Genomic DNA, 11,090 nt, shown 5'->3' with positions numbered 1-11,090 from the left:
AGAGAAATCTGATTTCTTTCAGTGATCCAGTTAACACTGTGTAACACACCTATACCAAAAAAAAAAAAAAAGAAAAAGAAAACCTGAAGACTTTTGGTTGGCTGAAACGCAGCTGCTGCTGCTGCCAAGACCGTCGGCCACCTTGAAAAGCCACCATTGGGTATGTGACTTCTGACAGCTTTAAAGCCTTTTATTATCTTTTGATGTCAGTGGGGAGCCGGGAGAGAACTGTAGCACCTGGACACTCTCGAGCTTGTCCCATGGGTAGGTTTATTATCAATATTTTAAGTTTTCTCAAGCTGCTGTTTCATTGCGTTTCCCGTTTCTCCAGTACTTGGCGGCGCTGTTTCTTTGTTTGTCACCAAGGCATTTGCTGCCGTGGGCGCTTTGGACTGTGGTAACTGTAGCAGGCCCTTGCAATTCTGAGCGGCGTTGGCTGAGGCCCTTGGCATTCGAGACAAACGTTATTTTTCTAAAGGTAATCTTTTGTTCTACAGTCATTCAGGCTAAATAGTGTGCGCAGTAGTTTAAATGCACAGCACATCCAAGAGGCATTGAGTTCTTTGCAAATGTAAAAACAAACAAACAAACCAGTTTTCTTCTTAAGCTACAGATTTATTGAGATTACAGTTAGGATTTTGGCCCTGAAACATGGCAAACTGGATGGGTTCTCACAGCCTTTTAACTTTCTTTTCCTCTTGCATTGAAGCTCTGAGGTAGCTGGGTGAACCCCAAATACATCTTCAGAACCTCTGTGCTGTTGTCTACCCCAAAGCTGAAGGTGCTGATAACAAGCTGAGGACCTGGGAACTTTATGGAAGAAGGGGAAGGTCTTGCAGAACTACCCTCGGGGGACCTCAGTGAACAGTTAATGGTGTGTCTCCCATGGGCATGGTCCCATCTTTTCTCTTGACCTGCTCCCTAGGCAGGCACTGAGATGCACCTGAAGACAAGACCTTACCACCCTCCAGCGAGGTACCTGCATTGCCAGTGCCTCTTTCACCTGCTGCCCAGAGAGCCAAGCAATCTCTGCTCGGTCCTTCCTCTCAGGTGGAGCTCCTGCCACCAGCTTCCCCAGCTCTTTTTTTGTGGGGAGGAACTGCCCCAGTGCACTAGGACTGCAGATATGGCCCTGGCAGATGCTCCAGCGCCTCCCTAGCACACGTGATCCCTGCGCGTGATCCCTGCCGGGAGCGGAGCAGCTCACTCCAGAGCACGCCGATGAGAGCACGTTCCAGCACAGGGTTGCCCGTGCAGCCAGCTGCTAGGCTAGAAATGATCTCCCCTTAAATGTGGTCAGAAACGCATGAGTGAATTTTCCATGTTTGCTCCCTACCTTTATTTCTTTTCATATTCAGGCGGTCGGCGTGGGTTTTAGCATTTTTCCCCCAGCTGGCAGGGATTTTGCTTGATGTTGCTATTAACTCTACTGGATTGTAAAACTCTTCTGTGAAGGACGCTGCCTGAATGCGCAGTGTTGTTATTTATTAGTGCGTACGCTTGCACACTGATCGCGAAGGACAAGATGATTTCTGTCGAAGCTGGGAAAAGATAGCCCAGGGATCATTTGTTCAGGCAGAGAGTAACCTTGAAAGCACCAACAGAGGATGAAGTTCCCTCTCTTGATGGGAAGGGGTGGGGAACTTGGCTGTACTTGAGCAAGAGTGAGCAACATTTAGTGAATATTAATAGAGAGGAGGATAAATCTCTATTTTAAGGCCATATAGTGGTTGTATTGTATCTTTGCATTCAAGGCACTGTCCTCTACCACAAACAATTAGCATATCCTTACTGCTTTTATATAAATGTATTCAGTATGAATGATGCAAGAGCTTTGCATCTGGACATATTTATCTGTCTTTTATAAATATGTACTCAGTGTTTATAGTGGATTTTGTGTGTGTACATATTATTGTAACTACATATATACTTTGTTATTACTAGTTTGCGAATTAGTTGTATTATAAATCCATAATAGGATAATACTGTAGTAGTTTCCATATCAACACGTGAATTCTCACTATTCGGAGTAGAATAAGTCTCCAGCCCATTTCACAGTAAGGAGGTCCTTACAGTACAGCTGCAGGTGCAGGACATTTAGTTATTTTACTTCTCTCTGTAGGTTGTCAGAAGTGTTCTGAAGGCACCTCTTTTTCTCAAAAGATGCTGATTCAGCTAAGCTGAAAACACTTGGGGAACTGCAACAGTTTGTTTTCGTAAAGTTGAAAGGTTTTGTTTGTTTGTTTGTTTGTTTTCTTTTTTGGCCTGGTAGAAATATGGGGGTTTTGATGAAATTAGCACTTCCTGTAGAATGACAGAATCGCAGAAGTTCTGGGTTCCATTCCATGCATGTCATCCGAATGAAGCGTAATTTTGGTTTGTTTGCGTAAGAAATGCAACATGTCTACTTTTTTGTTCTGATTCCGACAAAGCAAACAGAACCTGGAGAAATCGGAACTTGCAGTGGAGTGAGGACTGTGCGTTTTCCTGACCCTATTTCTCACATAACTGACTGAGTTTTGATTTGATGAAAACCTAACAAATGCTCCCCTTGGTTTCTGTGGGTTTTGCAGCCAGCAAGGCGAACGCTGCACCCGCTTCGATGTCCCTTTTAACACAAATGCAACTGCTTCTGAAGCAAGCCCCACATGTGAGCTGCTCTGGCAAGACGGAGGAGGAGCACCAGGCCTGAAGAGGTATGTCTCGAATCACAAATACAGTGCCTGTATTAGATCAAAACATCAGAATTCAGGAGTTCCCGCTTCCTTGTCTTTTCTCTGGCCCCAAGGCCAAGAGAGGTGTTTCTAGAGCCATCCAGGCAGGTGAGGAAAGAGGAGCATTTGCTGGCAGCCAGCTGCAGCTCTGTTCAGAGGGGTCACTTGTAAGACAGACATATACAAGAGCTCTCCTGGATTTTTTTTTTTCCCCCTTCTAATTAGGTGATTTGTGACTATATTACTACTGACCTTGTTAATGCAGCTGTAACCATTCTCATTATCTTCTGAGTTATCTGAGGGATTTGCCTAATGAGAATATGCGCTATCAGGACATCAGATGCGTTGCACACCAGCTCTTATTGGCAATACACCTTCTAGCGATGCTGTAGTATATTTGAGGCTCAGAGGGGAAGGCAAAATAGGCTCCATGAGATAGATGCATTCACTGATTCCCATAAGATAGTTTTCAATATTCTAGTTCATCCATAAATCTGAATGGTGAGTTCAAGCTGTCAGGGTTTCAGAGATGCTGCACGCTATCCGAAAGGAGAAGGTCCTAGCACTGGGCAGATAACCATGAAGACAAGCAGAAGAGATGGGCTAGACCTGGCAGGGCATTTGCTTCGTCCTGCAAATGCTTAGCTGATACTGCCTTATGAAAGAGAGAGGTGCTAGCCTTGTTCCGTACTGTGGAAATCATGTGAAGCATCCTGAAGTTGCACTAGTGGAGCTGAGATCAGAGCCTCACTGTATGCATATTTGGCCTAACCGCACGCACGCGGTGAGATGAGGGACTGACTAAACCAGGGAATGAAAAGAAAAACCACTCCTACAGGAGTTCGGATTTATTGTCCTTTTTAGTGGCAGGTACTAGACAGAAATGCCTAATGCTTAGGCATTTTTGCCTAATGCTTAGAGTTATCTGGAAAAGTCCTATGGGGAACAACATGAAGAATACAGAAGGGTAATTCTGAGGGAGTAGCAGCACCTCATACCACTTGAAACCAGCTGAATCTAGCGCTACTTGAGCAATGTGTTCATTATTATGGCAGTAATATTTTTAAGACTTATGTTTTGGTCTGTCTGTTATTTAGAACTGTCAGCTTTCAACAATTAAAAAAAAAGAAAAAGAAAGAGGACTCTAATTTCATTACAGCAAATAGTTGGAAAATGAGCCACGGAGTATCATGAGCCAAGAAGTATTTATTTTGATTCCTTAAAGTGGTGCAGAAATTAGACTTCTAAAGGCTATTTGATGACAACAAGAAAGACCTGAGGGAAACTGAATCATATACGGGAGAGAAACTGATTCTTCTCTGCCTTGCTGTCATGCAAATGATGGGTTAAGTGCTGCTAGATCAGAAAGGCTCAATTTTTTTTACAAATATAAAAGATGCCACAAAGCATAAGCTTGGAGACGATCTATCCACACTACCCAAGCACATCCTTGCTGGCCACTCCCACCCTCGCAGCCCAAGCTGAGCCTGGGATTTGCAGAGAACTGAGCTGGTGTAGGTCCAGACGGTATCTCGGAGGCATAAGGCCCTGCTACAATGCATGGAGGCTTTTAGCTTGGGTTCAGCGACACTTTAATTTGGTGGCATTGCATCTAGGTGAGCTCATGTGATGTACTTACAAAGTACCATGGCTAGGTGACCTGTTGTATTTGGCTGCCGAGCTCAGTGTGGTTGGGTCTCACCAGCAGTGCATTACGCTGGTGCTCCATCGCCCTCTCCAGACCTCTCTTGTGGCCTCACCTGGGGACAGAGGAGGTCAGTGATGACAGCTGTGCCGTGGAAGTGACAAGGCCACCACCGCCTGTAAGCCACATTGCCTTCCCCGGCACCATTCTGGAGATGCAGAACTGTTTGCCTTGTCGCACCGCTCACTATGCAGGCAGCGTGACGACCTTTCAGCTAATGGTGGCTTTCGCCGTTTCCTTCAAAACTGATAAAATTGCTGTTCTCCATTAGTCCTCCGTTGGCAGCGTTACTAATACACCTGGGCCATTTCCGCTCCATTGTGCTTATTGAACACGGCCCCTAATTGTATGAATCCTCGCCGGTGCCAAGCAGCAGGCCTGGGGGGTACGTGGGGAGGGGCGGGAGCTGCTCTGTGTCGGGGACAAGGTTAAAAGTGACGGCAAGGCAGCTCGGTCCTGAATTAATGCAAGTGTGCTTGATTGCTTGATCTGCTGCCAAGTTACTCCCAGGCTGGAGTGGAAGCAAGGCCTGGAACGGGCACACAGAGCTGAAGGAAGCTCATTTGCAAGCGGAGGACTGTAGAGGGAAAATGAAACACTTCTCCCTGGACACGTCTCTCATTTCACCCTTCTTTCTGTTTCTTCTTCCACTTTCACCATCTCTGATTTTTTTTGAACCCGGAGGTCTTGAAACTGGCAGCCGTCAGTGGAGGCAGTGCACCATGGTTTTGGCCAGAGCCCTGGAAGCGGGTGAAATACCGCTGTATGTTTTGGTCTTCCCACTCTTACAGTGCATATTAGCCTCTTTTTTGCTTTGGGTAGCTTCATGTTCAGTTTGTCCCGAGAGAGAGAGTTAAGGCTTGCGTTGTGAATATATTAGCTATATGCATCTCGCTCTTTGTGAAGTGTCAGTTTTGTCTCTTCATCATCAGATTCCTCCACCCTTTCCAAAATTGAACTCTAAATATATTCTCATTTAGCAGTCACAAAAATTCATTTTGCAAAGGCTGAGGCGATTCTCTCTCTCTGCCTGTCGTTCCTGAGCAGCCGAGTTTCAATGGCCGAACTGTTTCTCGGGCGACACATCCACGTTTGGGGACTGAGGGTTGAAGGAAAGACGGCTCTCACCCCGCCTCGAGGAAACGGCTTGGCGAGACCATGAATTCAGACTCTGGGGGACAAGAAGGCAAGTTGTGCCAGCTGCTTTTCCCTCACAGCTGGAGCATGGGGAGCAGGCAGAAAAGCAAATCACACCCAGTATGAACAAGCCAGGAGCAGGACCGCCCCACGCTTCCCAGAGTGCGGTCGGTTCCTCGTACCCGCTCTCCTTGCCCAGGGATTATGGCCAAGCCACAGCGCCGCGCTCCAGATTGGTGTCAGCAGCCTTGTAAGGTACCTCCAGAGGGAAGTTTGGGGCTCTAAACATATTGTCAGGCTATACCAAATGCTAGTTATTAGTGTGTTAGTGACCACCATTCCTGCAGTTTCTCTGCTGTCTCATGGGCAGTTTATAAGCTGAGCTTCCCCTGATGCGCGTGGGAACTGGTGATCCATGGAGACTTTATGAGCAGAGAGGAAAGCTGGCCTCACAGCTCCCCAGGGTCCATATTCAGTGCTGCACTCAAATTAGAGTCTGGTTGCTCTATGTCTTTTGCAACCTGCATTAGTGCTTTTTGCAGCTGTATGTCCTCTCCATTAGGATCTTTATATTCCTGCCTTTTGCGTGCTGCGGGGAGGCAAGTAGGAGTGACACATCCCCGGAAACGCGAAGCAGCGCGGTAATGTCGGTGCCAGCAGGCGGAGAGGGACTGACACGCAGATAGAGCAATTTAGCTGTGCTGAGCCAAGGGCTCACTGCAGTCGAACAGAGCCAGCTATAAACTTTGCTTCTCAATAAGTGCCTTTATATTTTTCTTTCATATCAGCTAAATAAGGGCGTTCTGGCAGAACCATTAAAGCTAGGGAGGAGGGAGGTTTATGACTTTCAGCAGGATCGCACACAGCTTTGAGGGAAAATATGCCCTTTGGCTATGCTCTTAAAACCAGTTAAATATGCGAGAAGAGGTCTATTTCTTTTCTTTTCTGCGTCTCTCTCTTTTTTTTTTTTAACATATTGTGCAGTTGATAAACGGAGACGTTCAGCCAGCTTTGAGGGTAAATCCCACTATGAGATGTGGAACGTGGCACTCAAATAAATGACTTAAACAAAAGACTGTGGTTATCTTGCCCATAAGATGCTAATAAGGATCCTCTACATCCTTTCAAACTCTAAAGCTTATGCAGGGATGGGAATAACCTAATAGCTTCAGTATCATACCCTTTTCAGCCAAAAGAGGACCTGGAAATTAACATTGCTTTAAAATGAAGAGCAGTTCAAGTGAGCAAATACTGTGGCTAGGTAAGCTTTTTAAAATAGGACCGTGTTTGCTTTGGCAGGTGCGGCAATACTCAAGGCAAAGGGGTTCTGTTTGCTCCATTTGTTCTACTCTGTTTATCTGCTGGGAAGGAGCTTACAAGGGATTTGAGACCTAGAATTCTTTTGCGATGATTTTTTTTTTGAATTACTATTATTATTCGGTAGATGAGCTCAGATGTAATTCTGTTCTCATGTCCTCCTCTGTTCTCTGGGTAGATCTATAGATCATAACTCACTAAAATTTTAGAGGAGCTGTGTGTGCATGTTGGTTTATGCATATTTGTGTATTGAAAATCTGGCACTTCTTTTTTCCATTGCTCTCATCAAACGAGCAGTGTTTGAACGATCGAAACAGTGTTCCTCAAGCTATGGTGAAGAAGTAAAGCTACACCCCAAATAAAGCAATATGCTCATGGTATTAAATCTGGAGATTTTTCCCTCTGAATATGTAAAATTGGCATGCAAGTTGAGAAAAAAAAATTGAATTCTCAAATCATACATCTTTCAAATCCTATTAGGAATTATCAGAAATTAACATATATGTATATTTTTTTTCTAGTAATTGTTGCCATCTTATTTGTAAGAAGAAAAATGAATTCTACTTTTCCTGGACAAATTGCTTCTCTTATTTAAGGGACAAAAGACATACTGGCAGTATTTCATTTCTTCATCCTCCTATCTTCTAAAAAACCCACTAATATTTATCACTCAGCATTTCCTCTAAAGCAACTGCATTAGGGAGTGTTTAATAGCTTTATATTCTTTAGTTAATTCCCTATGATTTAGATAACTCCCAGTCCAATAATGCCTTGGACTTTTCACAGCGTTCCTCACCTAAGGATCCCAAAGCTCTTTACCAGCAAGTTTAAATACAGCTTCACATTACCAGGAGTAAAGAAAGAGAAATGATTTCTGACCGAGATCACAAAGCCCCATTAATGATATTTTTCTATCTGATCATTCCATCTTTTGGAAGAAGGCATTGAGAAAAGGCGTGTTCTGGAGAGCTCCTAATATGTATGAACTGTCTTTGCTGTCCGATTAATGAGTTTCTGAGATTTCTGTGAGTGAGAAGTTATGCAGTCCATACTGCTACTGTATGGAGTTGCTAACTGGACTTTTTCCATTTTCTGTAATGCATATTACAGCAAAGAGTCAGAGTGGTTTGGGTTTTTGTTCACAAAGTTTACTCATTGTGTAAATTAGTTGAATACAGGGAGTGATTAGCTAGCAAATCTTAGGCTGATATATTCAACCTAAAGTGGCATAATAATTAGGCAAATGAGAGAATCAGGTCAGAGGCAGGTGGTGACTCTCTGCATCTATTTGGTATAAATTGAAGAAGAGAGAGTCCCTGAACACTGTGCTATATGGGTGCCTTGACCCTTACAGAAAAGTCACCTTGAGTCAGAGTCACAGACTTGGACCTTCCTGCAGGTGGAATATTAGCTAGCTTTCTGACCAGCACAGATCTGGAAATATCCCATAGAGAAACACAGGTTACAGGCTGGGGACACTTCTCTCTTCTGCAGCAGAGTCCCATAGACCATCAGTGGCTCCACTCCGAGAAACACATCTTCTAACAGGAGAGTAAAAGAGAGGTTCTGCAATGTTGTCCCACCACAGTGTAGTTTGTGACAGTAGTGCTTTTTTTAACAGGTCCGTTGATAAAGCATCTGAAAATCAAATTGGACTCCTAAGTATTGAAAGGAGCAGGCCTAAAACAAACCTGACCTTTGAGGTGAACTTTTGATGTGCACTGGGATGCAACATGGCACAGCAGTGAGGCAAATCCAAGATCAGCCTAGCTGCCATTGCTAGTGGCCTAATCCGGGGCCCAGATAAGAAAACTGGAAGACTTTCCCTGGCCTCCCTGATTCCGTATCAAACTGTTAGAAGAAGAACAGAATCTGAACATTTAGTGACATCCAGAAGACCATATTAATGGGGAAAACCAGAGATAATCCTGAGGATGCCAAGCTATGTGTAGTAAGTCACTGGGTGGTGGTAAGTCAAGGCAGATATTTCAGCTCGCTATCAAAAAATAAAAATAAAAGCTAATTCATCTGACAGGTAACAACAATCTCTGTTGGATTTGAGAGCATTATCTCTGCTTAGTTTCATAGCTGTGCTATGCTCTAAGCTGTGCATAGCTGTGCATAGCTCTCTAATTAGCAATATGTGGTGGATTAACATTTTAAGATTTCACAGAGGAATAATTAATATGCTAATGTTGTTGGTAGTAATCTACATAAAAGCTTTATAACAAGTTTGGTGGTTTAGCCTGACCAGAACAATTTAAAAGCTTCATAGAAGCAATTGCTTCCCTTCAGGAAAAGGTATCTTTAATATCAGTGCCACAACAAACTGCTCACTAGCAGAGCCATCAATAAAATAGAGAAGGTCACTGAACTAGTAAACTCTCAACAGAAATGCAGCTGTGTTTTATTTAATAGCCGTCTTCCTGGAGAACATGTGCAAGTGGAGGAGAAGTAGCCTAGCTTGAAAGGTGGATGCTGTGCAAAGCCTGCAGGCAGGAGGGGATCCAACTTCTGCCTGGCCTGTTACCTGATGGCCGGAGGGTGAATATCCGCAGTCAGTCCTGGAGCTGATGTTTCCCATGGCTGCCTGCACAGGATGGAGTTAGCCTGAACCAGAAAGAGCAGCTACTAGTCATTTTTGGAGGTAAGATTGTCTCTTCCGTATTGCACTGTCTGACTGCAATTCAAAGCCGTAGCACGCATAGCCATAGCTCACTAAGGGCTTCCAGTACACACAACTAGCTCTGGTCAAATTATGGAATTTGCAGATGTCCAGAGGACCCAAAATCCTGGCTTTTTCCAGAAGAACAGATGAAACTTGGAGGACATAGAGTCTGACTTCTGAAGTCTACACACAAGGAGGAAAACATGTGCACCTGCGAACATGAACTGGAGAGGAGCAGGCAGCTGAAGGAAAGAAAATCCAACAGGGACATGTTTCAGTAGGATTAAATAATATTGTCCCAAGAGTTCACCCAAAAGTAGAAAGATGTACATTTTATAATGAAGTAGTGTCTTTCCCCACCATAAGCACTCACGTTGCAACATCCAATGCAACTTATTTACTCTTTACACAAAAAAGGAGAATGTTAAAAGCAGTGACCAGCTGCTGCTGAGCAGCTGCTGTTCACTAGTCCAGATGCAGATGAATACCTCTAACCTAGTTTTGTAAATAAAAAATCATTCAGGCATAGTCCTGACTACGTTTGCCCGTGTGTCCAAATGCTAATCCAAACTCAATCTCCGACCTCTTTTAGGGTTCTAGAGGAGGGAGGTCTGTAGGGATAAGATGCAAGGACTGGAAATCAGACATGCTTGAAATCCTTGGAGGGAGAGCTTTGCATCCATGCAAACCCATTTGTAAAGATAGATTTTGGTTCCTACTTGATACAGGTTTATATTAGGAATTTACATAGCCAGATGCTGTAAATATAAATTAATACATGAATGCTCATTTAAGAAAAATAAACTATTGCAGATATTCCCATGGGAAAGTTAGAGTATATTTTTCAACATCCCTAAAGCCAAGAAATTCTATCTACTTCATTTAAGAGGCAATAGATATTTGTTTTTGCTCTGGGAGGTGGAGGCACTAAATCAGAAGGGATTTAGGAAAACTCCATCTTGCAGGACTCAAGGGGATTCTGCATATGCTGCACGTAATAAACTGAAATTCAGCACTTTGTACTGTTGTTTTGTGTTGTTTTCTGGCTGCACCCTGTCTTGATTGAGACAAAGCTACCTTTGCAAATGATACTTTGGGTTCTTTGCCAGGGAACAGTAACGGTAATGACAGGTCTTGTAGCAAAGACACAGTAAGGTCAATCAAAAAGCAGATTATGAGATCCTAAACCCTTTTTAAGTTGAGCTGTGTAAATAGGGATATAAGGCTGCTGAATGGCTATTTTGCATTATGGCTACTAATGACTGTGAAGGTCAGCGATGAAGAATAAGTTGAGATTTTCCATACATTGTGTCCTAGAGGTTGCTACTGTGTTGGAGCAATGAAATACAACACTCTACCTGTTACCACCTACCATTTTGTTAAACTGAGCTTCAGCTGTGGAAAACATTAAGTAAAACTAATTCCAGTCAATATTTAATAAGTTAATTTACCCGTTCCTCCTGCATTTCCATCCTATATCTGACACTGGTTGCCTCTCTATGCTGGACTTCATGTTTTGCTCTTGTCCATCTGTTAGTTTTCCAGCACT

The 11,090-nt window shown here is 43.7% G+C and overlaps 1 long non-coding RNA gene across 3 annotated transcripts; it reads left to right on the top strand.

Moving 5' to 3' along the window:
- The first annotated feature begins 2,577 nt into the window (after nucleotides 1-2,577).
- On the top strand, nucleotides 2,578-10,399 carry LOC104145261 (uncharacterized). 3 transcript variants are annotated; one of them, XR_011139813.1, is made up of 4 exons: nucleotides 2,578-2,696; nucleotides 8,495-8,824; nucleotides 9,292-9,520; nucleotides 9,645-10,399. It is a non-coding gene; the product is annotated as an uncharacterized lncRNA (long non-coding RNA). The 3 variants fall into 3 exon arrangements; XR_694292.2 differs by lacking the exon at nucleotides 2,578-2,696 and adding an exon at nucleotides 5,437-5,811; XR_694291.2 differs by lacking the exon at nucleotides 2,578-2,696 and adding an exon at nucleotides 5,437-5,811 and having other exon boundaries at nucleotides 8,495-8,842.
- The last annotated feature ends 691 nt before the right edge of the window (nucleotides 10,400-11,090 follow it).

This window comes from Struthio camelus, chromosome 2 (genome assembly GCF_040807025.1).
Source record: "Struthio camelus isolate bStrCam1 chromosome 2, bStrCam1.hap1, whole genome shotgun sequence".
Classification (NCBI taxonomy): domain Eukaryota; kingdom Metazoa; phylum Chordata; class Aves; order Struthioniformes; family Struthionidae; genus Struthio; species Struthio camelus.
Note: the sequence above shows the minus strand (reverse complement) of the source record. Positions and strands in the feature narration are given on the sequence as shown.